The sequence below is a fragment of the Scyliorhinus canicula genome, unplaced genomic scaffold, assembly GCF_902713615.1.
Source record: "Scyliorhinus canicula unplaced genomic scaffold, sScyCan1.1, whole genome shotgun sequence".
NCBI classification, from domain to species: domain Eukaryota; kingdom Metazoa; phylum Chordata; class Chondrichthyes; order Carcharhiniformes; family Scyliorhinidae; genus Scyliorhinus; species Scyliorhinus canicula.
The window spans coordinates 13981-37717 of record NW_024055640.1 but is presented as its reverse complement, the minus strand read 5'-3'; the positions used below and the strand labels follow the sequence as shown (position 1 = coordinate 37717).

Genomic DNA, 23737 nt, shown 5'->3' with positions numbered 1-23737 from the left:
TTCCTTCTCCAGATTTGAGTGTTTCCCCCTGTCCAGTTGTGAGTGTGCTTATCGCCTGTCCACTTGTGGTCAGGTCAGTTCCCTGCCTGATTGGTGTGTGACTTTCCCCTGTCCAGTTTTGTATGGTCGGTTCGCTGTCCAGATTTGAGTGTGCCTTCACATATACAGATGTGAATGGTTCGGTCCCTGTTTAGGATTGAGTGTGCCTTCACATATACAGATGTGAATGGTTCGGTCCCTGTTTAGGTTTGAGTGTGCCTTCACATATACAGATGTGAATGGTTCGGTCCCTGTTTAGGTTTGAGTGTGCCTTCACATATACAGATGTGAATGGTTCGGTCCCTGTTTAGGTTTGAGTGTGCCTTCACATATACAGATGTGAATGGTTCGGTCCCTGTTTAGGATTGAGTGTGCCTTCACATATACAGATGTGAATGGTTCGGTCCCTGTTTAGGATTGAGTGTGCTTTCACATATACAGATGTGAATGGTTCGGTCCCTGTTTAGGTTTGAGTGTGCCTTCACATATACAGATGTGAATGGTTCGGTCCCTGTTTAGGTTTGCGTGTGCCTTCACATATACAGATGTGAATGGTTCGGTCCCTGTTTAGGTTTGAGTGTGCCTTCACATATACAGATGTGAATGGTTCGGTCCCTGTTTAGGTTTGCGTGTGCCTTCACATATACAGATGTGAATGGTTCGGTCCCTGTTCAGGTTTGAGTGTGCCTTGCCCCTGAGCAGTTGTGAATGGGTCTGCTCCCAGTCGAGATGTAATACCTTCCACCTGCCAACTGGTGGATGGGTCAGTTGCCAAAACATATTTTATTGTGTCTTTGATGTCTTCAGCTCAGAATGGTCAATTCTCTTTCCATATGTATGTGTTATGTTCCAGTGTCCAGTTAGGAATGGTCAGTTCCCTGTCCAGTTTGAGGGAGTCTTTGCCCCATCCCGTTGTATATGAAATGAATGAAAATCGCTTATTGTCACGAGTAGGCTTCAATGAAGTTACTGTGAAAAGCCCCTAGTCGCCACATTCCGGCGCCTGTTCGGGGAGGCTGGTACGGGAATCGAACCGTGCTGCTGGCCTGCTTGGTCTGCTTTAAAAGCCAGCGATTTAGCCCAGTGAGCTAAACGAGCCCCTATATGGTCAGTTGACTCTCCAGATATGAGTGTGTTTCTCTCCTATTCAGTTGTGAATGGGTGAGTTCCCTTTCGAGATTTGAGTGTGGCTTTCCACTCTTCTGTTTTGAAAGTTTACTTCACTGTCTGGTTTGAGTGTGTTTGTACCCTGTCCAGTTCTGGATGTGTCAGTTCCACTCCAGGTTTGAGTGTGTTTGTACCCTGTCCAGTTCTGGATGTATCAGTTCCAATCCAGGTTTGAGCGTGTTCTTCCCCTCTCCAGATATGAATGCTCTGTACCCTTTCCAGTTTGAGAGCGTATTTTCCAAATCAGTTGTAAATTGATCTCCAAATTAGATCTCCAAATAACTATGGAGCGTGAATTGGCCATTCAATCAAAAGGAAAATACAATCAAGGCTATTTAAGGTACTGACACATTCATATCAGGACAGTGGAAATGCACACTCCAATCTGGAGAAGGAGCTAACTCATTCACTTACTGGACAGGGGAAAAACATCCGGATCTTGAGAGGGAACTGACCCATTTAAATCTGGACAAGGGAAAGGTACATTCGGATCTGGGTCCCTCTCCAGTTCTGAGTGTGTCTTTCACTGTCCAGATGTAAATGGGTCAGACCCCTCTCCAGATCTGAAGTGAATGAGTTAGTTAATTCTCCAAGTTGGAGTTGTTCCTTTCCACTGTCCAGATTTGAATGTGTCAGTTCCCTCTCCAGATCTGAATGTTTTTCCCCTGTCCAGTAAGTGAATGAGTTAGCTCCTTCTCCAGATTGGAGTGTGCATTTCCACTGTCCTGATATGAATGTGTCAGTACCTTAAATAGCCTTGATTGTATTTTCCTTTTGATTGAATGGCCAATTCACGCTCCATAATTCATATTTCCCCCTGTCCAGTTGTGAATGGATCAGTTCCCTGTCGAGATTTCAGTTTGTCTTTCCCCTCTCCAGTTGTGAGGGAGTATTTCCCCTCTCCAGTTGTGAGGCAGTATTTCCCCTCTCCAGTTGTGAGGCAGTATTTCCCCTCTCCAGTTGTGAGGGAGTATTTCCCCTCTCCAGTTGTGAGGCAGTATTTCCCCTCTCCAGTTGTGAGGGAGTATTTCCCCTCTCCAGTTGTGAGGGAGAATTTCCCCTCTCCAGTTGTGAGGGAGTATTTCCCCTCTCCAGTTGTGAGGGGGTATTTCCCCTCTCCAGTTGTGAGGGAGTATTTCCCCTCTCCAGTTGTGAGGGATTATTTCCCCTCTCCAGTTGTGAGGGGGTATTTCCCCTCTCCAGTTGTGAGGGAGTATTTCCCCTCTCCAGTTGTGAGGCAGTATTTCCCCTCTCCAGTTGTGAGGAGTATTTCCCCTCTCCAGTTGTGAGGGAGTATTTCCCCTCTCCAGTTGTGAGGGAGTATTTCCCCTCTCCAGTTGTGAGGGAGTATTTCCCCTGTCCAGTTGTGAGGGAGTATTTCCCCTCTCCAGTTGTGAGGGAGTATTTCCCCTCTCCAGTTGTGAGGGAGTATTTCCCCTCTCCAGTTGTGAGGCAGTATTTCCCCTCTCCAGTTGTGAGGGAGTATTTCCCCTCTCCAGTTGTGAGGCAGTATTTCGCCTCTCCAGTTGTGGATAGGTCAGTTCCCTCTTCCAGATTTGAGTGTTTCTGCCCCCTGCTCTATTAGGAATGGGTCGTGTCTGTGTCAGATTTGTTTGTGGCAAACACCTGTCCGCTTGTTTAAGGTCAGTTCCCTGCTCGGATTTGTGTGTGACTTTCCCCTGTCCAGTTGTCAATGAGTCAGTTCCCTCCTCCATATTTTAGTCTCCCATTCCCCTGTCCACATATGAATGGACAGTTCCCCATCCATTTCCCAGTGACGGACAGGGGGAAATATCCAAGTCTGTAGTGTGAATTGAGAGCGCCTATTACCTGTCCACTTGTGGTAAGGTCAGTTCCTTACACAGATTGCTGTGTGACTTTCCACTGTCCAGTTTGTATGGGCAGTTCCCTGTCCAGATTGGAGTGTGCCTTCACACGGCCTGTTGTGAATGTGTCAGTTCCCATCCAAATTTGAGTATGTCTTTCCCCTGTCCATTTGTGGATGGATCAGTGCGCTAAACAGCTTCGACTGTGGTTTACTTTGTCCAGAAAGTGAATGGTCAATTCCTTCTCCAGATTTGAGTGTTTCCCCCTGTCCAGTTGTGAGTGTGCTTATCGCCTGTCCACTTGTGGTCAGGTCAGTTCCCTGACTGATTGGTGTGTGACTTTCCCCTGTCCAGTTTTGTATGGTCGGTTCGCTGTCCAGATTTGAGTGTGCCTTCACATATACAGATGTGAATGGTTCGGTCCCTGTTTAGGATTGAGTGTGCCTTCACATATACAGATGTGAATGGTTCGGTCCCTGTTTAGGTTTGAGTGTGCCTTCACATATACAGATGTGAATGGTTCGGTCCCTTGTTTAGGTTTGCGTGTGCCTTCACATATACAGATGTGAATGGTTCGGTCCCTGTTTAGGTTTGAGTGTGCTTCACATATACAGATGTGAATGGTTCGGTCCCTGTTTAGGTTTGCGTGTGCCTTCACATATACAGATGTGAATGGTTCGGTCCCTGTTTAGGTTTGAGTGTGCCTTGCCATATACAGATGTGAATGGGTCTGCTCCCAGTCGAGATGTAAGTGCCTTCACATATACAGATGTGAATGGTTCGGCCCCTGTTTAGGTTTGAGTGTGCCTTCACATATACAGATGTGAATGGCTGGTTCCCTGTTTAGGTTTGAGTGTGCCTTCACATATACAGATGTGAATGGTTCGGCCCCTGTTTAGGTTTGAGTGTGCCTTCACATATACAGATGTGAATGGTTCGGTCCCTGTTTAGGTTTGAGTGTGCCTTGCCCCTGAGCAGTTGTGAATGGGTCTGCTCCCAGTCGAGATGTGAATACCTTCCACCTGCCAACTGGTGGATGGGTCAGTTGCCAAAACATATTTTATTGTGTCTTTGATGTCTTCAGCTCAGAATGGTCAATTCTCTTTCCATATGTATGTGTTATGTTCCAGTGTCCAGTTAGGAATGGTCAGTTCCCTGTCCAGTTTGAGGGAGTCTTTGCCCCATCCCGTTGTATATGAAATGAATGAAAATCGCTTATTGTCACGAGTAGGCTTCAATGAAGTTACTGTGAAAAGCCCCTAGTCGCCACATTCCGGCGCCTGTTCGGGGAGGCTGGTACGGGAATCGAACCGTGCTGCTGGCCTGCTTGGTCTGCTTTAAAAGCCAGCGATTTAGCCCAGTGAGCTAAACGAGCCCCTATATGGTCAGTTGACTCTCCAGATATGAGTGTGTTTCTCTCCTATTCAGTTGTGAATGGGTGAGTTCCCTTTCGAGATTTGAGTGTGGCTTTCCACTCTTCTGTTTTGAAAGTTTACTTCACTGTCTGGTTGAGTGTTTGTACCTGTCAGTCTGGATGTGTCAGTTCCACTCCAGGTTTGAGTGTGTTTGTACCCTGTCCAGTTCTGGATGTATCAGTTCCACTCCAGGTTTGAGTGTGTTCTTCCCCTCTCCAGATATGAATGCTCTGTAACCCTTTCCAGTTTGAGAGCGTATTTTCCCAAATCAGTTGTAAATTGATCTCCAAATTAGATCTCCAAATAACTATGGAGCGTGAATTGGCCATTCAATCAAAAGGAAAATACAATCAAGGCTATTTAAGGTACTGACACATTCATATCAGGACAGTGGAAATGCACACTCCAATCTGGAGAAGGAGCTAACTCATTCACTTACTGGACAGGGGAAAAACATCCAGATCTTGAGAGGGAACTGACCCATTTAAAACTGGACAAGGGAAAGGCACATTCGGATCTGGAGAGGGAACTGACCCATTTAAATCTGGACAAGGGAAAGGTACATTCGGATCTGGCTCCCTCTCCAGTTCTGAGTGTGTCTTTCACTGTCCAGATGTAAATGGGTCAGACCCCTCTCCAGATCTGAAGTGAATGAGTTAGTTAATTCTCCAAGTTGGAGTTGTTCCTTTCCACTGTCCAGATTTGAATGTGTCAGTTCCCTCTCCAGATCTGAATGTTTTTCCCCTGTCCAGTAAGTGAATGAGTTAGCTCCTACTCCAGATTGGAGTGTGCATTTCCACTGTCCTGATATGAATGTGTCAGTACCTTAAATAGCCTTGATTGTATTTTCCTTTTGATTGAATGGCCAATTCACACTCCATAATTCATATTTCCCCTGTCCAGTTGTGAATGGATCAGTTCCCTGTCGAGATTTCAGTTTGTCTTTCCCCTCTCCATTGTGTGAGGAGTATTTCCCCTCTCCAGTTGTGAGGGAGTATTTCCCCTCTCCAGTTGTGAGGGCAGTATTTCCCTCTCCAGTTGTGAGGGAGTATTTCCCCTCTCCAGTTGTGAGGGAGTATTTCCCCTCTCCAGTTGTGAGGGAGTATTTCCCCTCTCCAGTTGTGAGGGAGTATTTCCCCTCTCCAGTTGTGAGGGAGTATTTCCCCTCTCCAGTTGTGAGGGAGTATTTCCCCTCTCCAGTTGTGAGGGAGTATTTCCCCTCTCCAGTTGTGAGGGAGTATTTCCCCTCTCCAGTTGTGAGGCAGTATTTCCCCTCTCCAGTTGTGAGGAGTATTTCCCCTCTCCAGTTGTGAGGGAGTATTTCCCCTCTCCAGTTGTGAGGGAGTATTTCCCCTCTCCAGTTGTGAGGGAGTATTTCCCCTGTCCAGTTGTGAGGGAGTATTTCCCCTCTCCAGTTGTGAGGGAGTATTTCCCCTCTCCAGTTGTGAGGGAGTATTTCCCCTCTCCAGTTGTGAGGCAGTATTTCCCCTCTCCAGTTGTGAGGGAGTATTTCCCCTCTCCAGTTGTGAGGGAGTATTTCCCCTCTCCAGTTGTGAGGCAGTATTTCCCCTCTCCAGTTGTGAGGGAGTATTTCCCCTCTCCAGTTGTGAGGGAGTATTTCCCCTCTCCAGTTGTGAGGGAGTATTTCCCCTCTCCAGTTGTGAGGGAGTATTTCCCCTCTCCAGTTGTGAGGGAGTATTTCCCCTCTCCAGTTGTGAGGGAGTATTTCCCCTCTCCAGTTGTGAGGGAGTATTTCCCCTCTCCAGTTGTGAGGGAGTATTTCCCCTCTCCAGTTGTGAGGGAGTATTTCCCCTCTCCAGTTGTGAGGGCAGTATTTCCCCTCTCCAGTTGTGAGGGAGTATTTCCCCTCTCCAGTTTTGAGTACGTCAGTTTTCTCTCCCGATTTGAGTGTTCAGATGTCTGCTGTCCAGATATGAATGGTCAGTTCCCTGTTCAGTTCAAGAGAGTATTTCCTCTGTGCAGTAGTGAATGGGTCAGTTCCCTCTCCAGGGTTGAGTGTGTCTTTTCCCCGTCGTTGTCAATGGGTCAGTTCCAAGTCAAGATGTGAATGCCTTTCACCTCTCCAGTGGTGGATGGTTCAGTCCCCCAAACATATTTTATTGTGTCTTTGCCTCCTTCAGCACTGAATGGTCAATTCTCTTTCCAGATATGTGTTCCGTTCCACTGCCCAGTTATGTCTGATCACTCTGTCCAGTTTGAGGGAGTCTTTCCCCCAACCAGTTGTAAATGGTCAGTTCCCTGTCCAGATTTGAGTATGTCTATCCTCTGTCCAGTAAGTGAAAAGGTTATTTCCTCCTCAAGACTGGAGTGTGCCTTTCAACTGTCTAGTTGTGAATGTGTCAGTACCCATCAACATTTGAGTGTGTCTTTCCCCTGTCCAGTTGTGAATGGGTCAGTTCCCTGTCCAGATTTGATTGTGTCATTTCCATGTCCAGTTGTGAAAGGGTCAGTTCCCCTTCTAGATTTCAGTCTGTCTTTACCATGTCCAGTTTTGAATGGGCCAGTTCCCTCTCCAGATTTGTGTGTGTCTTTTCCCTCTCATTGTGAATGGATCAGTTCCCTCTCCAGATTTGTGTGTGTCTTTTCCCTGTCGTTATGAATGGATCAGTTCCCTCTCCAGATTTGAGTGTGTCTTTCCCCTGCCCAGTAAGTGAATAAGTGATTGGTAATTATCTTTTTGCTGTCCAGTTGTGAATGGGTCAGTTCCCTGTCCAGGTTTAAGTGTGTCTTTATCATGTCCAGTCGTGAATGGGTCAGTTCCCTGTCCAGATTTGTGTGTGTCTTTTCAGTGTCCTGTTGTGAATGGATCAGTTCCCTTTCCAGATTTGAGAGTGTCTTTTACCTGTCCAGTAGTGAATGGGTCAGTTCCCTCTCCAGATTTGAATGTGTCTTTTACCTGTCCAGTAGTGAATGGGTCAGTTCCCTCTCCAGGTTTGAGAGTGCCTTTTCCATGTCTAGTTTTGAATGAGTCAGTTCCCTCGCCAGATTTGAATGTGTCTTTTCCCTGTCCAGTAAGTGAATGAATTACTTCCTCCTCCAGATTGGAGTGTGCCTTTCCACTGTCCAGTTGTGAATATTTCAGATCCCCATCCAGATTTGAGTGTGTCATTCCCCTGTCCAGTTGTGGCTGGATCAGTACCGAAACAGCTTTGATTGTGTTTTTCGTGTCTCCAGAAAGCGAATGGTCAATTCACACTCCAGATTTGAGTGTTTTCCTCTGTCCAGTTGTGAATGGGTCAGTTCCCTGTCGAGATTTCAGTTTGTCTTTCCCCTCTCCAGTTGTGAGGGGTATTTCCCCTCTCCAGTTGTGAGGGAGTATTTCCCCTGTCCAGTTGTGATCGGGTCAGTTCCCTGTCGAGATATTAGTGTATCTTTCCCCTCTCCTGTTGTGAGGGAGTATTTCCCCTCTCCATTAGTGAATGGGTTGGTTCACTCTTCCAGATTTGAGTGTCTCTGTCCCCTGCTCAATTATGAATGGGTTCTGTCTGTATCCAGATTTGAGTGTCTCTGTCCCCTGCTCAATTATGAATGGGTTCTGTCTGTATCCAGATTTGAGTGTACCTTGCACCTGTTCACTTGTGGAAAGGTCAATTTGCTGCCCAGATTGGTGTGTGACTTTCCCTGTCCAGTTTTGAATGGGTAGTTCCCTGTCCAGATTTGAATGTGTCTTTCACCTGCCCAGAAAGTGAATGAGTTACTTCCTTCTCCAGATTAGAGTGTGCCTTGCCATTGTCCAGATATGAATGGGTCAGTTCCCTATTCCAGATTTTATTGTGCCTTTCCCCTGTCCACATCTGAATGATTAGGACCCAACCCATTTTGAGGGAATCTTTTCCCTGTCCAGCTATGAGCGGGTCAGTTTCCTCTCCAGATTTGAGTGTGTCCTTCCCCTGTCCAGTAAGTGAATGAGTTCCTGCCTTCTCCAGATTGGAGTGTGCCTTTCCACTATCCAGTTGCGAATGTGTCACTTCCCCGACCAGATTTGTGTGTCTTTTGTCCCTGTACAGTTGTGAATTGGTCCCAAATTTGAGTATGTATTTTCCTGATCCAGGGTAAATGGGTCATCTATGTGTCCAGATTTGAGTGTGTCTTTCCCCTGTCCAGTTGTAAATGGGTCAATTCCCTGTCCATAGTTGAGTGTGTCTTTCTCCTGTCCAGTTGTGGATGGGTCAGTTCCCTGTCCAGATTTGAGTGTGTCTTTCCCCTGTCCAGTTGTAAATGGGTCAATTCCCTGTCCAGAGTTGAGTGTGTCTTTCCCCTGTCCAGTTGTGGATGTGTCAGTTCCCTGTCCAGATTTGAGTGTGTCTTTCCCCTGTCCAGTTGTAAATGGATCAATTCCCTGTCCATAGTTGAGTGTGTCTTTCTCCTGTCCAGTTGTGGATGGGTCAGTTCCCTGTCCAGATTTGAGTGTGTCTTTCCCCTGTCCAGTTGTAAATGGGTCAATTCCCTGTCCAGAGTTGAGTGTGTCTTTCCCCTGTCCAGTTGTGGATGGGTCAGTTCCCTGTCCAGATTTGAGTGTGTCTTTCCCCTGTCCAGTTGTAAATGGGTCAATTCCCTGTCCAGAGTTGAGTGTGTCTTTCCCCTGTCCAGTTGTAAATGGGTCAATGCCCTGTCCAGAGTTGAGTGTGTCTTTCCCCTGTCCAGTTGTAAATGGGTCAATTTCCTGTCCATAGTTGAGTGTGTCTTTCTCCTGTCCAGTTGTGGATGGGTCAGTTCCCTGTCCAGATTTGAGTGCGTCTTTCCCCTGTCCAGTTGTAGATGGGTCAGTTCCCTGTCCAGATTTGAGTGTGTCTTTCCCCTGTCCAGTTGTAAATGGGTCAATTCCCTGTCCAGAGTTGAGTGTGTCTTTCCCCTGTCCAGTTGTGGATGGGTCAGTTCCCTGTCCAGATTTGAGTGTGTCTTTCCCCTGTCCAGTTGTAAATGGGTCAATTCCCTGTCCAGAGTTGAGTGTGTCTTTCCCCTGTCCAGTTGTAAATGGGTCAATTCCCTGTCCAGAGTTGAGTGTGTCTTTCCCCTGTCCAGTTGTGGATGGGTCAGTTCCCTGTCCAGATTTGAGTGTGTCTTTCCCCTGCCAGTTGTAAATGGGTCAATTCCCGGTCCAGAGTTGAGTGTGTCTTTCCCCTGTCCAGGTTGGATGGGTCCTTCCCTGTCCGATTTGAGTGTGTCTTTCCCCTGTCCAGTTGTAAATGGGTCAATTCCTGTCCAGATTTGAGTGTGTCTTTCCCCTGTCCAGTTGTAAATGGGTCAATTCCCTGTCCAGAGTTGAGTGTGTCTTTCCCCTGTCCAGTTGTAAATGGGTCAATTCCCTGTCCAGAGTTGAGTGTGTCTTTCCCCTGTCCAGTTGTGGATGGGTCAGTTCCCTGTCCAGATTTGAGTGTGTCTTTCCCCTGTCCAGTTGTAAATGGGTCAATTCCCTGTCCAGAGTTGAGTGTGTCTTTCCCCTGTCCAGTTGTGGATGGGTCAGTTCCCTGTCCAGATTTGAGTGTGTCTTTCCCCTGTCCAGTTGTAAATGGGTCAATTCCCTGTCCAGAGTTGAGTGTGTCTTTCCCCTGTCCAGTTGTGGATGGGTCAGTTCCCTGTCCAGATTTGAGTGTGTCTTTCCCCTGTCCAGTTGTGGATGGGTCAATTCCCTATCCAGAGTTGAGTGTGTCTTTCCCCTGTCCAGTTGTAAATGGGTCAATTCCCTGTCCAGAGTTGAGTGTGTCTTTCCCTTGTCCACCTGTGGATGGATCTTTGCCCGAAACAGCTTTGATTGTGTATTTCTTTTGTCCAGAAAGTGAATGGTCAATTCCCTCTCCAGATTTGAGTGTTTAGCCCTGTCAGTTCCCTGTCGAGATTTCAGTGTCATTCCACTATCCTGTTGTGAAAGTATTGTTGCCTGTCTAGATCTGAGTGTGCCTTTCCCCTGTCCAGTTGTGAATGTCTCTAGATTCTGTGGGCCTTTCCACTGAACTGTTGCGGAATTGTCATTTCTCCATCCAGACGTTTGTGTGTTTTTCTCCCATTAAGTTGTGAATGAGTCTGTTCTCTCTCCAGATTTAAGTGTTTCTTTCCCCTGTCCAGTTGTGAATGGGTCAATTCCCTGTCCAGATTTAAGTGTTTCTTTCCCCTGTCCAGTTGTAAATGGGTCAGTTCCCTGTCCAGAGTTGAGTGTGTCTTTCCCCTGTCCAGTTGTGAATGGGTCAGTTCCCTGTCCTGATTTGAGCATCCCTTTACCCTGCCCAATTGTAACCGATTCAGTTCCCTCTCCAGATTTGAATGCGCCTTTCACTGTCCAGTAAGCGAATGAGTTACTTCCTTCTCCAGATTGGAGTGTGCATTTTCAATGTTCAGTTGTGAATTAGTCAGTTCCATCTTCCAGATTTGAATGTGCCGTTCCCCTGTCCAGTAAATTAATGAGACAGTTACTGTTGTGGTTGGAGGATGCCTTTCCACTGTCCAGTTGTGAATGTGTCAGATCCCCGTCCAAATTGGAGTGTCATTCCCCTGTGCAGTTGTAGATGGATCAGTATCCTAAACAGCTTTAATTGTGTTTTTCCTTTGCCCAGAAAGTGAATAGTCAATTCCCTCCCCAGATTTGAGTGTGCCTTTCCTCTATCCCCTTGTGAGGGAGTCTTTCTGCTCTCCAGTTGCGAATGGGTCAGTTTTGAATGTGTCTTTATCCTGTCCAGCAGTGAATGGGTCTGTTCCCAGTCCAGATGTGAGTGCGCCTTTCACCTGTCCAGTTGTGGATAGGTGAGTACCCGAACCAAATTTCATTGTGTCTTTCCCCTGTTCTACGCTGAATGGTCAATTCTCTTTCCAGGTTTGCCTGTACCTTCCCCCTGTCTAGTTATGAATGGTCAGTTCCCTGTCCAGTTTGAGGGAGTCTTTCTCTAAATCAAGTTGTGAATGGATCAGCTCTCTCTCGAGATGTGAGTGTGCCTTTCCCCTGCCTAAGTTGTGAATGTGTGAGTTCCCCTCCAGATTCAAGTGTGTCTTTCCTCTGTCCATTTGTGAGGGAATCTTTCCCCTATCCTGTTGTGAATGGGTCACTTCCCTCCTCCAGTTTTGAGTGTGTCTTTCCCCCCAACGACTGTGAATGGGTCAGTTACCTGTCTCGATTTGAATATTTTTTCCCCTATCCAGTTGAGGTTGGGTCAGTTTCCTTGGCAGATTTGGGTGTGACTTTACCCTGTCCAGCAGTAAATGGGTCTGTTCCCAGTCCAGATGTTTGTGAGCCTTTCACCTGTCCAGTGGTGGATGGGTCAGTTCCCTAAACAGAATTGATTGTGTCTTTCCCCTGTTCTGCGCTGAATGGTCAATTCTCTTTCCATGTTTGACTGTGCCTTCCCTCTATCCAATTATGAATGGTCAGTTCCCTGTCCAGTTTGAGGGAGTCTTTCCCCTGTCCAGTTGTGAGTGGGTCAGATCTCTCTCCAGATTGGAGTCTGCCTTTCCCCTGTCCAGTTGTGAGTGGGTCAGATCTCTCTCCAGATTGGAGTCTGCCTTTCCCCTGTCCAGTTGTGAGTGGGTCAGATCTCTCTCCAGATTGGAGTCTGCCTTTCCCCTGTCCAGTTGTGAGTGGGTCAGATCTCTCTCCAGATTGGAGTCTGCCTTTCCCCTGTCCAGTTGTGAGTGGGTCAGATCTCTCTCCAGATTGGAGTCTGCCTTTCCCCTGTCCAGTTGTGAGTGGGTCAGATCTCTCTCCCGATTGGAGTCTGCCTTTCCCCTGTCCACATATGAATGGTCTGTTCAGATTCCAGTTTGAGGGAGCTTTTCACCTGTCCAGTTGTGAATGTGTGAATGGGTCAGTCCCCTCTCCAGATTTGAACGTGCCTTTCACCTGGCCAGGTGTAATTGGGTCAGGTCCCACTCCAGATCAGTGTGTGTTTCCCCGTCAAGTTGAAAATGAGTCAGTTCCCTCTCCAGATTTGAATGTGGCTTTCCCTGTTCAGTACGTGATTGAGTTACTGCCTTCTCCAGATTGAAGTGTGCCTTTCCCCTCTCCTGTTGTGAATGGGTCAGTTCCCTCCTCCTGATTGGAGTGTCTTTCCCCTATCCTATTGTGAATTGGTCAGTTACCTCTCTAGATTTGAGTGTGTTTTTTTCCCTGTCCAGTTGTGGTTGGGTCAGTTCCCATGGCAGTTTTGAGTGTGTCTTTCCACTGACCTGTTGCGAATGAGTCCATTCCCTCTCCAGATTCAAGTGTATATTTCCACTGTCCAGTTGTAAATGTGTCAGTTCCTTCTCCAAATTTGAAATGAAATTAAATGAAATGAAAATCACTTATTGTCACAAGTAGGCTTCAAATTAATTTACTGTGAAAAGCCCCAAGTTGCCACATTCTGGCGCCTGTTCGGAGAAGCTGCTATGGAAAGTACCACTCTCCCCAAGTGTGTCTTTCCCTTGTCCAGTTGTGAATTGACGTTTCCCTCTCCAAATTCGTATGTGCCTTTCCCCTGTCCAGTTGTGAACGGGGCAGTTTCCTCTCTAGATTTGAGTGTCCCTGTCCACTGTCCAGTTATGAATGTGTCAGTTCCTTGGCCACATTTGAGTGTGTCTTTCATTTATCCAACTGTGAATGGTCAGTTCTCCCTTCCAGTTTGCCTGTCCCCTATCCAGATATGAATAGTCTGTTCCCCTTCCAGTTTGAGAGAGTTTTCCCCCAGTGCAGTTGTGAATGGGTCAGTTCCCGCTTCATATTTTAATGTGCCTTTCCTCTGTCTAGTTGTTACTGGGTCAGTTTTCTCTCCAGATTTGAGTGTGTCTTTCCCGTGACAACTTCTGTATGGGTCAGTTCTCTGTCGCGATTTGATTGTGTCTTTCCATTGTACCTTAGTGAATGAGTCTGTCCCCTCTCCAGATACGAGTGTGCCTTTTCACTGTCCAGTTGTGCAAGATGTTTTCCCTGTCCAGACTTGAGTGTGTTTGGTCCCTGTCCAGTTCTGAATGTGTCAGTTCCATGTCCAGATTTGAGTGTGTCTTTCCCCTGACCAGTTGTGGATGGATCAGTACCTTAAACAGCTTTGATTGTGATGTTTCTTTTGTCTAGAAAGTGAATGGACAATTCCCTTTCCAGATTTGATTGATTTCTCCGTCCAGTTGTGAATGGATCAGTTCCCTGTCGAGATGAGTGTGTATTTCCATTGTCCCTTTCTGAATGAGTCTGTTCCCTTTCCACTGCCCAGTTATGAATGTGCCATTTCCTTGTTCAAATTTGAGTGTGTCTTTCCCTTGTCCAGTTGTGAATGAGTTAGTTCCCCATCCAGATTTAAGTCAGTTTTACGCCTCTGCAGTTGTGAATGGGTCATTTCCCTGTCGGGATTTGAGTTGTCTTCCCACTGTCCTGTTGTGAATGAGTTTATTCCCTCTCCAGATTGGAGTGTGTCTTCCCAATGTCCTGTTGTGAATGAGTCTGTTCCCTCTCCAGATTGGAGTGTGCCTTCCCACTGTCCTGTTGTGAATGAGTCTGTTCCCTCTCCAGATTGGAGTGTGCCTTTCCACTGTCCTGTTGTGAATGAAGCCATTCCATCTCCAGATTGGAGTGCGTCTTTCCACTGTCCAGTTACTATTGAATTAGTTCCCCTTCCAGATTTGAGTCTGTTTTACTCCTCTCCAGATGTATATGGGTCAGCTCCCTGTCGAGATTGCAGTGTGCCTTTCCCCTGTCCAGTTGTGAATGATCCAGTTCCCTCTTCCAGATTTGAGTTTGCCTTTCCCCTGTCCAGAGATGAATGTTCAGTTCCCCATCCATTTTGAGAGAGTTTTTCCCCTGTCCAGTTGTGAATGGGTTAGATCCCACTCCATATTTAAATGTGCGCTTCCCCTGTCCAGTTGTGAATGGGGACAGTTAGATCTCTAGACTTGAATGGTATTTTCCCCTGTCCAGTTGTGGTTGGGTCTGTTTCCTTGGCAGATTTGAGTGTGACTTTCCCTTGTCCAGCAGTGAATGGGTCTGTTCCCATTCCAGATGTGAGTGTGCCTTCCACCTGCCCAGTGGAGGAAGGGTCAGTTCCCTCTCCAGCTTTGAGTGTATTTCCCCTGTCTAGTTGTGAGTGGGTCAGTTCCCCTGTCCAGAATTGAGTGTGTCTGTCCCCTGATCAATTATGAATGGGTCATGTACAGTTGTTAATGGGTTGTGTCTCTCGTCCAGATTGAGTGTGCTTATCGCATGTCCACTTGTGGTGAGGTCAGTTCCCTGCCCAGATGGTGTTTGCCTTTCCACTGTTCAGTTGTGAAAGTTTACTTCCCTGTGTGGATTTGAGTGTGTTCTTTCCCTGTCCAGTTATGAATAGTCAGTTCCTGTGGAGTTTGCACATTCTCCCTGTGTTTGTGTGGGTTTTGTCCCTACAACCCACAAATGTGCAAGCTAGGTGGATTGGCCATGCTAAATTGCCCGTCAATGAGAAAAAATGAATTGGGTACTCTAACTTAAAAAAAAAAGAATAGTCAGTTCCCTGTCCTGTTTGTGAGATTCTTTCCCCCACCCAGTTGTGAATGGGTCAGATTCCTCCCCAGATGTAAGTGTGCTTTTACTCTGTCCATTTGTGAATGGTCTGCTCCCTCTCCAAATTTGAGTGTGTCTTTCCCATGTCCAGCGTTGAATAGGTCAGCTCCCTGACGAGATTGCAGTGTGTTATTTCCCTGTCCAGATATGGTTTGTTCCCTTTCCAGTACGAGAGAGTATTTCCCCTGTCCAGTTGTGAATGGGTCATTTGCCTCTCCAGATTTGAGTGTGTCTTTCCCCTATTCAATTGTGAGGTAGACTTTCCCTATCCTGTTGTGAATGTGTCAGTTCTCTCCTCCAGATTTGCATGTGCCTTTCCACTATCCTGTTGTACACGGATCAGTTACCACTCCAGAGTTGGATGTTTTTAACCCTGTCCATTTGTGGTTGGGTCAGTTCCCTTGACAGTTTTGAGTGTGTCTTTCCCCTGTCCGGTTGCGAATGGGTCAGTTCCCTGTCGAGATTTGAGTGTGTCTTTCCCCTGTCCAGTTGTGAACGTGGCAACTTCCTCTCCAGATTTGAGTGAGCATTACCACTGTCCAGTTTTGAATGTGACAGTTCCCGATGAAGATTTGAGTGTATGTTTCACTAGTCCACTTGAGGGAGTTTTTCCTCTATCCTGGTGTAAATGGGTCAGATCCCTCTTCCAGATTTGAGTGTGCCTTTCCACTGTCCAGTGATGAATGAGTTAGTTCCCTGACCATATTTGAGTTAGTTTTACTTCTCTCCAGTTGTGAATGGGCCAGTTCTCTGTCGAGATTTGACTGTGTCCTTCCCACTGTCCTGTTGTGAATGAGTCTGTTCCCTCTCCAGATTGGAGTGTGCCTTCCCACTGTCCTGTTGTGAATGAGTCTGTTCCCTCTCCAGATTGGAGTGTGCCTTCCCACTGTCCTGTTGTGAATGAGTCTGATCCCTCTCCAGATTGGAGTGTGCCTTCCCACTGTCCTGTTGTGAATGAGTCTGTTCCCTCTCCAGATTGGAGTGTGCCTTTCCATTGTACAGTTGTGAATGGGTTGTTTCCCTCTTTCATATTGGAGTTTGCCTATCCACTGTCCAGAGGTCTGTTCCCTACCCATTTTGAGATTACTTTCCCTGTCCAGTTGGGGATGGGTCAGTTCTCTCTCCAGATTGGAGTGTGTCTTTCCCCTCTCCAGTGTGAATGTGTCAGTTAGCTCTCGAGATTTGAATGTTTTTTTGCCTGCCCAGTTGGGTCAGTTTCCTTGGCAGATTTGAGTGTGACTTTCCGCTGTCAACAGTGAATGGGTCTGTTCCCAGTCCAGGGGTTAGTGTGCCTTTCACATGTCCAGTGTTGGATGGGTCATTTCCCACAACATACATTATTGTGTCTTTACCCTGTTGTGCGCTGAACTGTCAATTCTCTTTGCAGATTTGACTGTGTCTTCCCTCTGTCCAGTTATGAATGGTCAATTCACTGTCCAGTTGTGAATGTGTGAGGTCCCATCCCAGGTGTGAGTGAGCCTTCCCTTTGTCCAGTTGTGAATTAGTTCGTTCCCTCTCCAGATTTGAGTCTGTTATATTCCGCTCCAGTTGTGAATGGGTCAGTTCCCTGTCAAGATTGCAGTATACCTTTCAATTGTCGAGTTGTGAATGAGTCAGTTCCCTCTTCCAGATTTGAGTTTGCCTTTGCCCTGTCCAGAGATGAATGGTCAGTTCCACGTCCATTTTGAGAGAGTTTTTCCCCTGTCCAGTTGTGAATGGGTCAGATCCCACTCCATATTTAAAAATGCGCTACCCCTATGCAGTTGCGAATGGGATAGTTAAATCGCTAGACTTGAATGTTATTTTCCCCTGTCCAGTTGAGTTTGGGTCAGTGTCCTTAGCAGATTTGGATGTGACTTTCCCCTGTCCACCAGTGAATGGGCCTTTTCCCAGTCCAGATGTGAGTGCGCCTTTCACCTGCCCAGTGGTGGATGGGTCAGTTCCCAGTCCAGATGTGAGTGCGCCTTTCACCTGCCCAGTGGTGGATGGGTCTGTTCCCAGTCCAGATGTGAGTGTGTCTTTCACCTGCCCAGTGGTGGATGGGTCTGTTCCCAGTCCAGATGTGAGTGTGTCTTTCACCTGCCCAGTGGTGGATGGGTCTGTTCCCAGTCCAGATGTGAGTGTGTCTTTCACCTGCCCAGTGGTGGATGGGCCTGTTCCCAGTCCAGATGTGAGTGTGTCTTTCACCTGCCCAGTGGTGGATGGGTCAGTTCCCAGTCCAGATGTGAGTGTGTCTTTCACCTGCCCAGTGGTGGATGGGCCTGTTCCCAGTCCAGATGTGAGTGTGTCTTTCACCTGCCCAGTGGTGGATGGGCCTGTTCCCAGTCCAGATGTGAGTGTGACTTTCCCCTGTCCAGTGGTGGATGGGCCTGTTCCCAGTCCAGATGTGAGTGTGTCTTTCACCTGTCCAGTGGTGGATGGGTCTGTTCCCAGTCCAGATGTGAGTGTGTCTTTCACCTGTCCAGTGGTGGAAGGGTCAGTTCCCTCTCCAGCTTTCGGAGTATTACCCCTGTCCAGTTGTGAGTGGGTCAGTTCCCTCTTCCAGAATTGAGTGTGTCTGTCTCCTGATCAATTATGAATGGGTCATGTACAGTTGTTAATGGGTTGTGTCTCTCGTCCAGATTGAGTGTGCTTATCGCATGTCCACTTGTGGTGAGGTCAGTTCCCTGCCCAGATGGTGTTTGCCTTTCCACTGTTCAGTTGTGAAAGTTTACTTCCCTGTGTGGATTTGAGTGTGTTCTTTCCCTGTCCAGTTATGAATAGTCAGTTCCTGTGGAGTTTGCACATTCTCCCTGTGTTTGTGTGGGTTTCGTCCCCACAACCCACAAAGGTGCAAGCTAGGTGGATTGGCCATGCTAAATTGCCCCTTAATGGGAAAAATGAATTGGGTACTCTAAATTTAAAAAATAATAGAATAGTCAGTTCCCTGTCCAGTTTGAGGAATTCTTTCCCCCACCCAGTTGTGAATGGGTCAGATTCCTCCCTTCATCCTCTCTGTCTTTCTCCTCTCCCTCTCTCTAATCTCCCTCACCGCCCTCCTCCCAACACTCTTTCTGTACTTCGCTCTCTCTCTCTTTCCCTCTCTCCAGTACCCCAGTAGTTGGGAAGGAGAGAGAGAGAGAGAGAGGGCCAGGCACAGGAATCCAACAACCACAGCAAACTGAATTCAAATGCCCCCTGTGGATTTAATTTCACCCTCATATTTATATCTCGGCCTAAAATACAGGCTTAGTTCCAGCATTTACCTGCTTCAAGTTAAGGGACTTTTATTTCGAGCCATCGAGATGACTTCATAGTCGATGCGTTTGTTTTGAAAGTGACTCCACTATTTTAAAAATATTTTTTGAACAAATTTAGAACACCCAATTTATTTTTTCCAATTAAGAGGCAATTTAGCGTGGTAAATTCACCTGCCCTGCACATCTTTGGGTTGTGGGGGCGAAACCCACACAAACACGGGGACAATGGGTAAACTCCACACGGACAGTGACCTCGAGCCGGGATCGAACCTGGGACCTCGGTGCTGTGAAGCTGCAGCGTTAACTCACTGCGCCACCGTGCTGCCCTAAAGTGACCCCACTATTGTTAATTTTATGAATTCTGCTGGCAACTTGTGCCCAGGGAGATCCCAAAAACACTTTCAAAATTGAGTTCAGAGTTTCTGATCTGAGATTTCCCTCTCTCTCTCTCTTTCTCTGTTTCTGCGCCATTGTTGCATTGTGCACACTGACGGCAGTATTGATTGCACAGTAAGATCCCACAAGCAGCAGTGTGATCATGGCTGAATATCCCATCAGTCCCCTGTGAAAACGGTTCATCAACTCACTCAGTCCCAAGACTTTAAAATTTGAGATCTTCGAACCCACTTTGCAGTCCATGTGCTATTTTATTTTTAAGAGTTGTGATCACAATTGCTTTGTGGGCAAAAGCCGCAGTCCTGTGCATGAACAGCAAGATCCCACAGCAGCAGCACTGTGAACATAACCAGGTGGGGTGCTGTCTCCCCCCCCCCCACTCACTCCTGCTTCGAGCCCCATTCCCCCCTAGATCTAAACCCCTTCCTCCCCATCATCCTGTGTGTGAACAGCAAATCCCACAGCAGCAGCAATGTCAACCTAACCAGGTGGGGTGCTGTCTCCCCCCCCCCCCACTCACTCCTGCTTCGAGCCCCATTCCCCCTGGATCTAAACCCCTTCCTCCCCCATCATCCTGTGTGTGTGGATTGGACCAAGTCTGAAGAACTCCCTTCAATTCTCTGACAGCGTTAAACTGCCTCTCAAAACAAAGAAAAACCTTTAAAAAACAAAGTCCATTGGTACACAGAAAGATCCCAGAAGCTGCAGTCAGCAGTGTTGAGTGTCGTTTAAAATAGTTAACAGGTTATACGGAGAGTGACCGGGGCTCAGGCAATGAAATCCAACCCCCACCACCCCCCCCCCTCCCCTTTCGGGACACCCAGATTTAAAATAACCCCTGTTATTTTGGATTCAGAAACAAAATTTAGACAGCTTCACATTACAGATTTTAATTCACTCTTTGTCACCCACCAAAGGTTTAATGTGTTTGTGTCTGAGTGCAAGGCCGGGGTGGCAATAAACAGACAACTCGCGTGAGTGCGGCCTTTGGAGTAGGCCTCAGTCCACCCACTTGTCCTCTGGAGAAAATCCCTTGTCCAAAGATTCCTGGTCACATTGCAGTCTTCAAAATTCAAATTCCTGGGGAAAAGAGGGTGCAAATGAACTAATACGCAGGAAAATGTTTAAACTAGAAACACAGCAAGAGGCCAAATTCTCTCTCTGTTACACAGACTCTCAGCAACATCCACCTAGAAATATCTCAGTTATTAACCACAGAATAACAAAGATTGAGAGGCAGTTCCCGCTTCCCTGGACTTCTCCATCTCTCTCTTCTCCCCTCCCCCCGATCTCATTCTCATTGTCCCTCACATATGTGCATTAAATCAGGGTAATACGCAGACACACACTCACCCTGGGTGAAGCCTGTGGAATAGGCCTCAGTCCATCCATCCAACCTCTGAAGAAAAGCCCTGGTCCAAGGATTCCTGCTCACATTGTAGTCTTTCAAAATTCAAATTCCTGGGGAAAAGAGGAAGAAAGTTAAGTGAAAGACAGGAAAAGTTTGAAACTATTTGATATAACGAGAGCCCAGGATCCACTTTTCAGATACACAAACTCAGCAACATCCAAATACAAAAATGTCACAGCTTTCAACCAGAGACTAAAAAGGATTGAGAGACAGTTCCCCCCTTCTCTTGTGTTTCTCTGTCTCTCCATCCCTAACTCATTCATATTTCTGTCTCCCTCCTCCCTCTCTCTCTCTTTATCCCTCAGATATTAAAATTAAACCTCTGTCAGGTTAATAACCAGACACAACTCACCCCGGGTGAAGCCTGCGGAACAGGCCTCAACCAGCGCTCTGGATGAATTCTCACTCCCTCGTCATCCCCACCAAATCCTCCTCTTTGTATTCCCGACTACCTTAAAGTTCTCCAAATAAAAATCCCTTGGGAGAAAAAGAGATAAAATTGGTTAAAAAGACAATAAGAGTGACATTTTCAAACCTACACAAAACAGCACAACAGGAGTCCAGCATTTCCACTCTCCTGTCAATCTCTCAGCAACATACCAACACACACAATTCACAGGTGAAAAACAAACAGATTGACACACTCAGCAACACACACAGACACACACTGAGCAAGAGGAGCAATGTTTTTAATGTAGTGGGAGGATTGGTTTGAGAACTGAAGTCCCCCAGACTCAGATTTACCCTCAGTGAGCTGTGAGCAAACTCCAGCCCTAGTCTCTGCCATGTGTGGAATGTCTGCCTCTGAGGATTGCTCAATATTGACATGTAAATGACGAGGGCAAGGAATGGTTGTTGCAGGTTCCGGGGTTTAGATAGTTCAGTAAGCTCAGGGAAGGTGGTAAGAGAGGGGGAGGGGTGGCATTGTTAGTCAAGAACAGTATTGCGGTGGCTGAGAGGATATTTGATGAGGACTCGAATACTGAGGGAGTATGGGCTGAGTTAAGAAACAGGAAAGGAGAGGTCACCCTGTTAGGGCTTTTCTAAAGGCCTCCGAAAAGTTCCAGAGATGTAGAGGAAATGATTGCAAAGATGATTCTGGATTGGAGCAAAAATAACAGGGTAGTTGTTATGGGGGACCTTAACGTTCCAAATATTGACCGGAAACAATATAGTTCGAGTACTTTAGATGGGTCTGTTTTTGTCCAATGTGTGCAGGAGGGTTTCCTGATGCAGTATGTAGATAGGCCAACAAGAGGCGAGGCCGTATTGGATGTGGTACTGGGTAATGGACCAGGACAGGTGTTAGATTTGGAGGTAGGTGAGCACTTGGGTGATAGTGACCACAATTCAGTTACGTTTACTTTAGTGATGGAAATGGATAGGTATACACCGCAGGGCAAGAGTTATATCTGGGGGAAAGGCAATTATGATGCGATGAGGCAAGACTTAGGATGCATCGGCTGGAGAGGAAAACTGCAGGGGATGGGCACAATGGAAATGTGGAGCATGTTCAAGGAAGAGCGACTGCGTGTCCTTGATAAGTGTGTACCTGTTAGGCAGGGGGGAAGTGGTCGAGCGAGGGAACCATGGGTTATTAAAGCAGTTGAAATACTTGTCAAGAGGAAGAAGGAGGCTTATGTGAAGATGAGATGTGATGGTTCAGTTGGGTCGCTTGAGAGTTACAGGTTAGCTAGGAAGGCTCTAAAGAGACAGCTAAGAAGAGCCAAGCGAGGACATGAGACGACTTTGGCAGGTAGGATCCAGGATAACCCTAAAGCTTTCTCTTGGTATGTCAGGAATAAAAGAATGATTAAGGTAAAAGTAGGGCCAGTCAAGGACAGTAATGGGAAGTTGTGCGTGGAGTCCGAGGAGATAGGAGAGGTGCTAAATGAGTATTTTTCATCTGTATTCACACAGGACAAAGATAAAGTTGTCGAGGAGAATACTGAGATACAGGCTACTAGACTAGAAGGGCTTGAGGTTCATAAGGAGGAGGTGTCAGCGATTCTGGAAAGTGTGAAAATAGATGTCCCCTAGGCCGGATGGGATTTATCCTAGGATTCTCTGGGAAGCTAGGGAGGAGATTGCTAAGGCTTTGGCTTTGATCATTAAGTCATTTTTGTCTACAGGAATAGTGCCAGAGGGCTGGAGGATAGCAAATGTTGTCCCCTTGTACAAGAAGGTGAGTAGAGATAACCCCGGTAACTATAGACCAGTGAGCCTTACCTCTGTTGTGGGAAAATTCTTGGAAAGGTTTATAAGAGAATGGATGTATAATCATCTGAAAAGGAATAATTTGATTAGAGATAGTCAACATGGTTTTGTGAAGGGTAGCTCGTGCCTCTCAAACCTCATTGAGTTCTTCGAGAAGGTGACCAAACAGGTGGATGAGGGTAAAGCAGTTTATGTGGTTTATATGGATTTCCGTAAAGCGTTTGATAAGATTCCCCATGGTAGGCTATTGCAGAAAATACAGAGGCATGGGATTCAGGGTGATTTAGCAGTTTGGATCAGAAATTGGCTAGCTGATAGAAGACAAACGGTGGTGGTTGATGGGAAATGCTCTGACTGGTGTCCAGTTACTAGTGGTGTACCACAAGGATCCGTTTTGGGGCCGCTGACCTGGAGGAGGGCGTAGAAGGCTGGGTGAGTAAATTTGCAGATGACACTAAAGTCGGTGGAGTTGTGGACAGTGCGCAAGGATGTTACAAGTTACAGAGGGGCATAGATAATCTGCAGAGCTGGGCTGACAGGTGGCAAATGGAGTTTAATGTAGAGAAGTGTGAGGTGATTCACTTTGGAAGGAATAACAGGAAGACAGAGTACTGGGCTAATGGTAAGATTCTTGGTAGTGTGGACGAGCAGAGAGATCTCGGTGTCCATGTCCATAGATCCCTGAAAGTTGCCACCCAGGTTAAGAGGGCTGTTAAGAAGGCGTACGGTGTGTTTGCTTTTATTGGGAGAGGTATTGACTTTCGGAGCCATGAGGTCATTGGCGAAATTCTCCGCAGACCGACGTGACGGCCATTTCCGGCGGGATAAAGCGGTGCGGATGACTCCGGCGTCAGGACCTTCTTTTAAGCCGGTAATCTCCGTTCCCGAAAGGGCCATCAGCGGGCTGACGCGATAAGCGTCAGTTTCACCCGCTGCGGAAGTGGTGAATCCCGGCGTTTGTGTGGTGGGGAGAGAGACCCGCCGTTGGGGGGGGGGGGAGGGAGGAAGAGACCCGGCGTTGGGGGCGGGGGGAGGGAGGAAGAGACCCGGCATTGGGGGGGGGAGGAAGAGACCTGGTGTTGGGGGGGGAGGGAGGGAGGAAGAGACCCGGAGTCGGGGGGGGGGGGAGGAAGAGACCCGGCGTTGGCGGAAGGGAGGAAGAGAGACCTGGCGTCGGGGGGGGGGGAGCAAGAGACCCGGCGTCGGGGGGGGGGGGAGGAAGAGACCCGGCGTCGGGGGGGGGGGGGGAGGAAGAGACCCGGCGTCGGGGGGAGGGAGGAAGAGACCCGGCGTTGGGGGGGAAGGGGGTTACGGTGTTGAGTTGAGAGGAGGGGGGGAAGGGGCTTACCTGCGTTGAGAGGAGGGGGGGAGGGGGTTACCTGCGTTGAGAGGGGGGGAGGGGGTTACCCCCCCACCCCCTCCAACACCGCCCCCCCCACCCCAACCTCCCCCACCCCACCCCCTCCAACACCGCCCCCCCCCACCCCACCCCCTCCAACACCGCCCCCCCCACCACC

General features: G+C 47.6%; 1 long non-coding RNA gene across 1 annotated transcript; it reads right to left on the bottom strand.

The window, feature by feature from the left end:
- Positions 1–19450: 19450 nt before the first annotated feature.
- LOC119960549 lies at positions 19451–20819 on the bottom strand. Its single transcript, XR_005459441.1, has 3 exons — positions 20356–20819; positions 19946–20053; positions 19451–19672 (listed from the first exon to the last, which is right to left on the bottom strand). It is a non-coding gene; the product is annotated as an uncharacterized LOC119960549 (long non-coding RNA).
- Positions 20820–23737: the final 2918 nt, after the last annotated feature.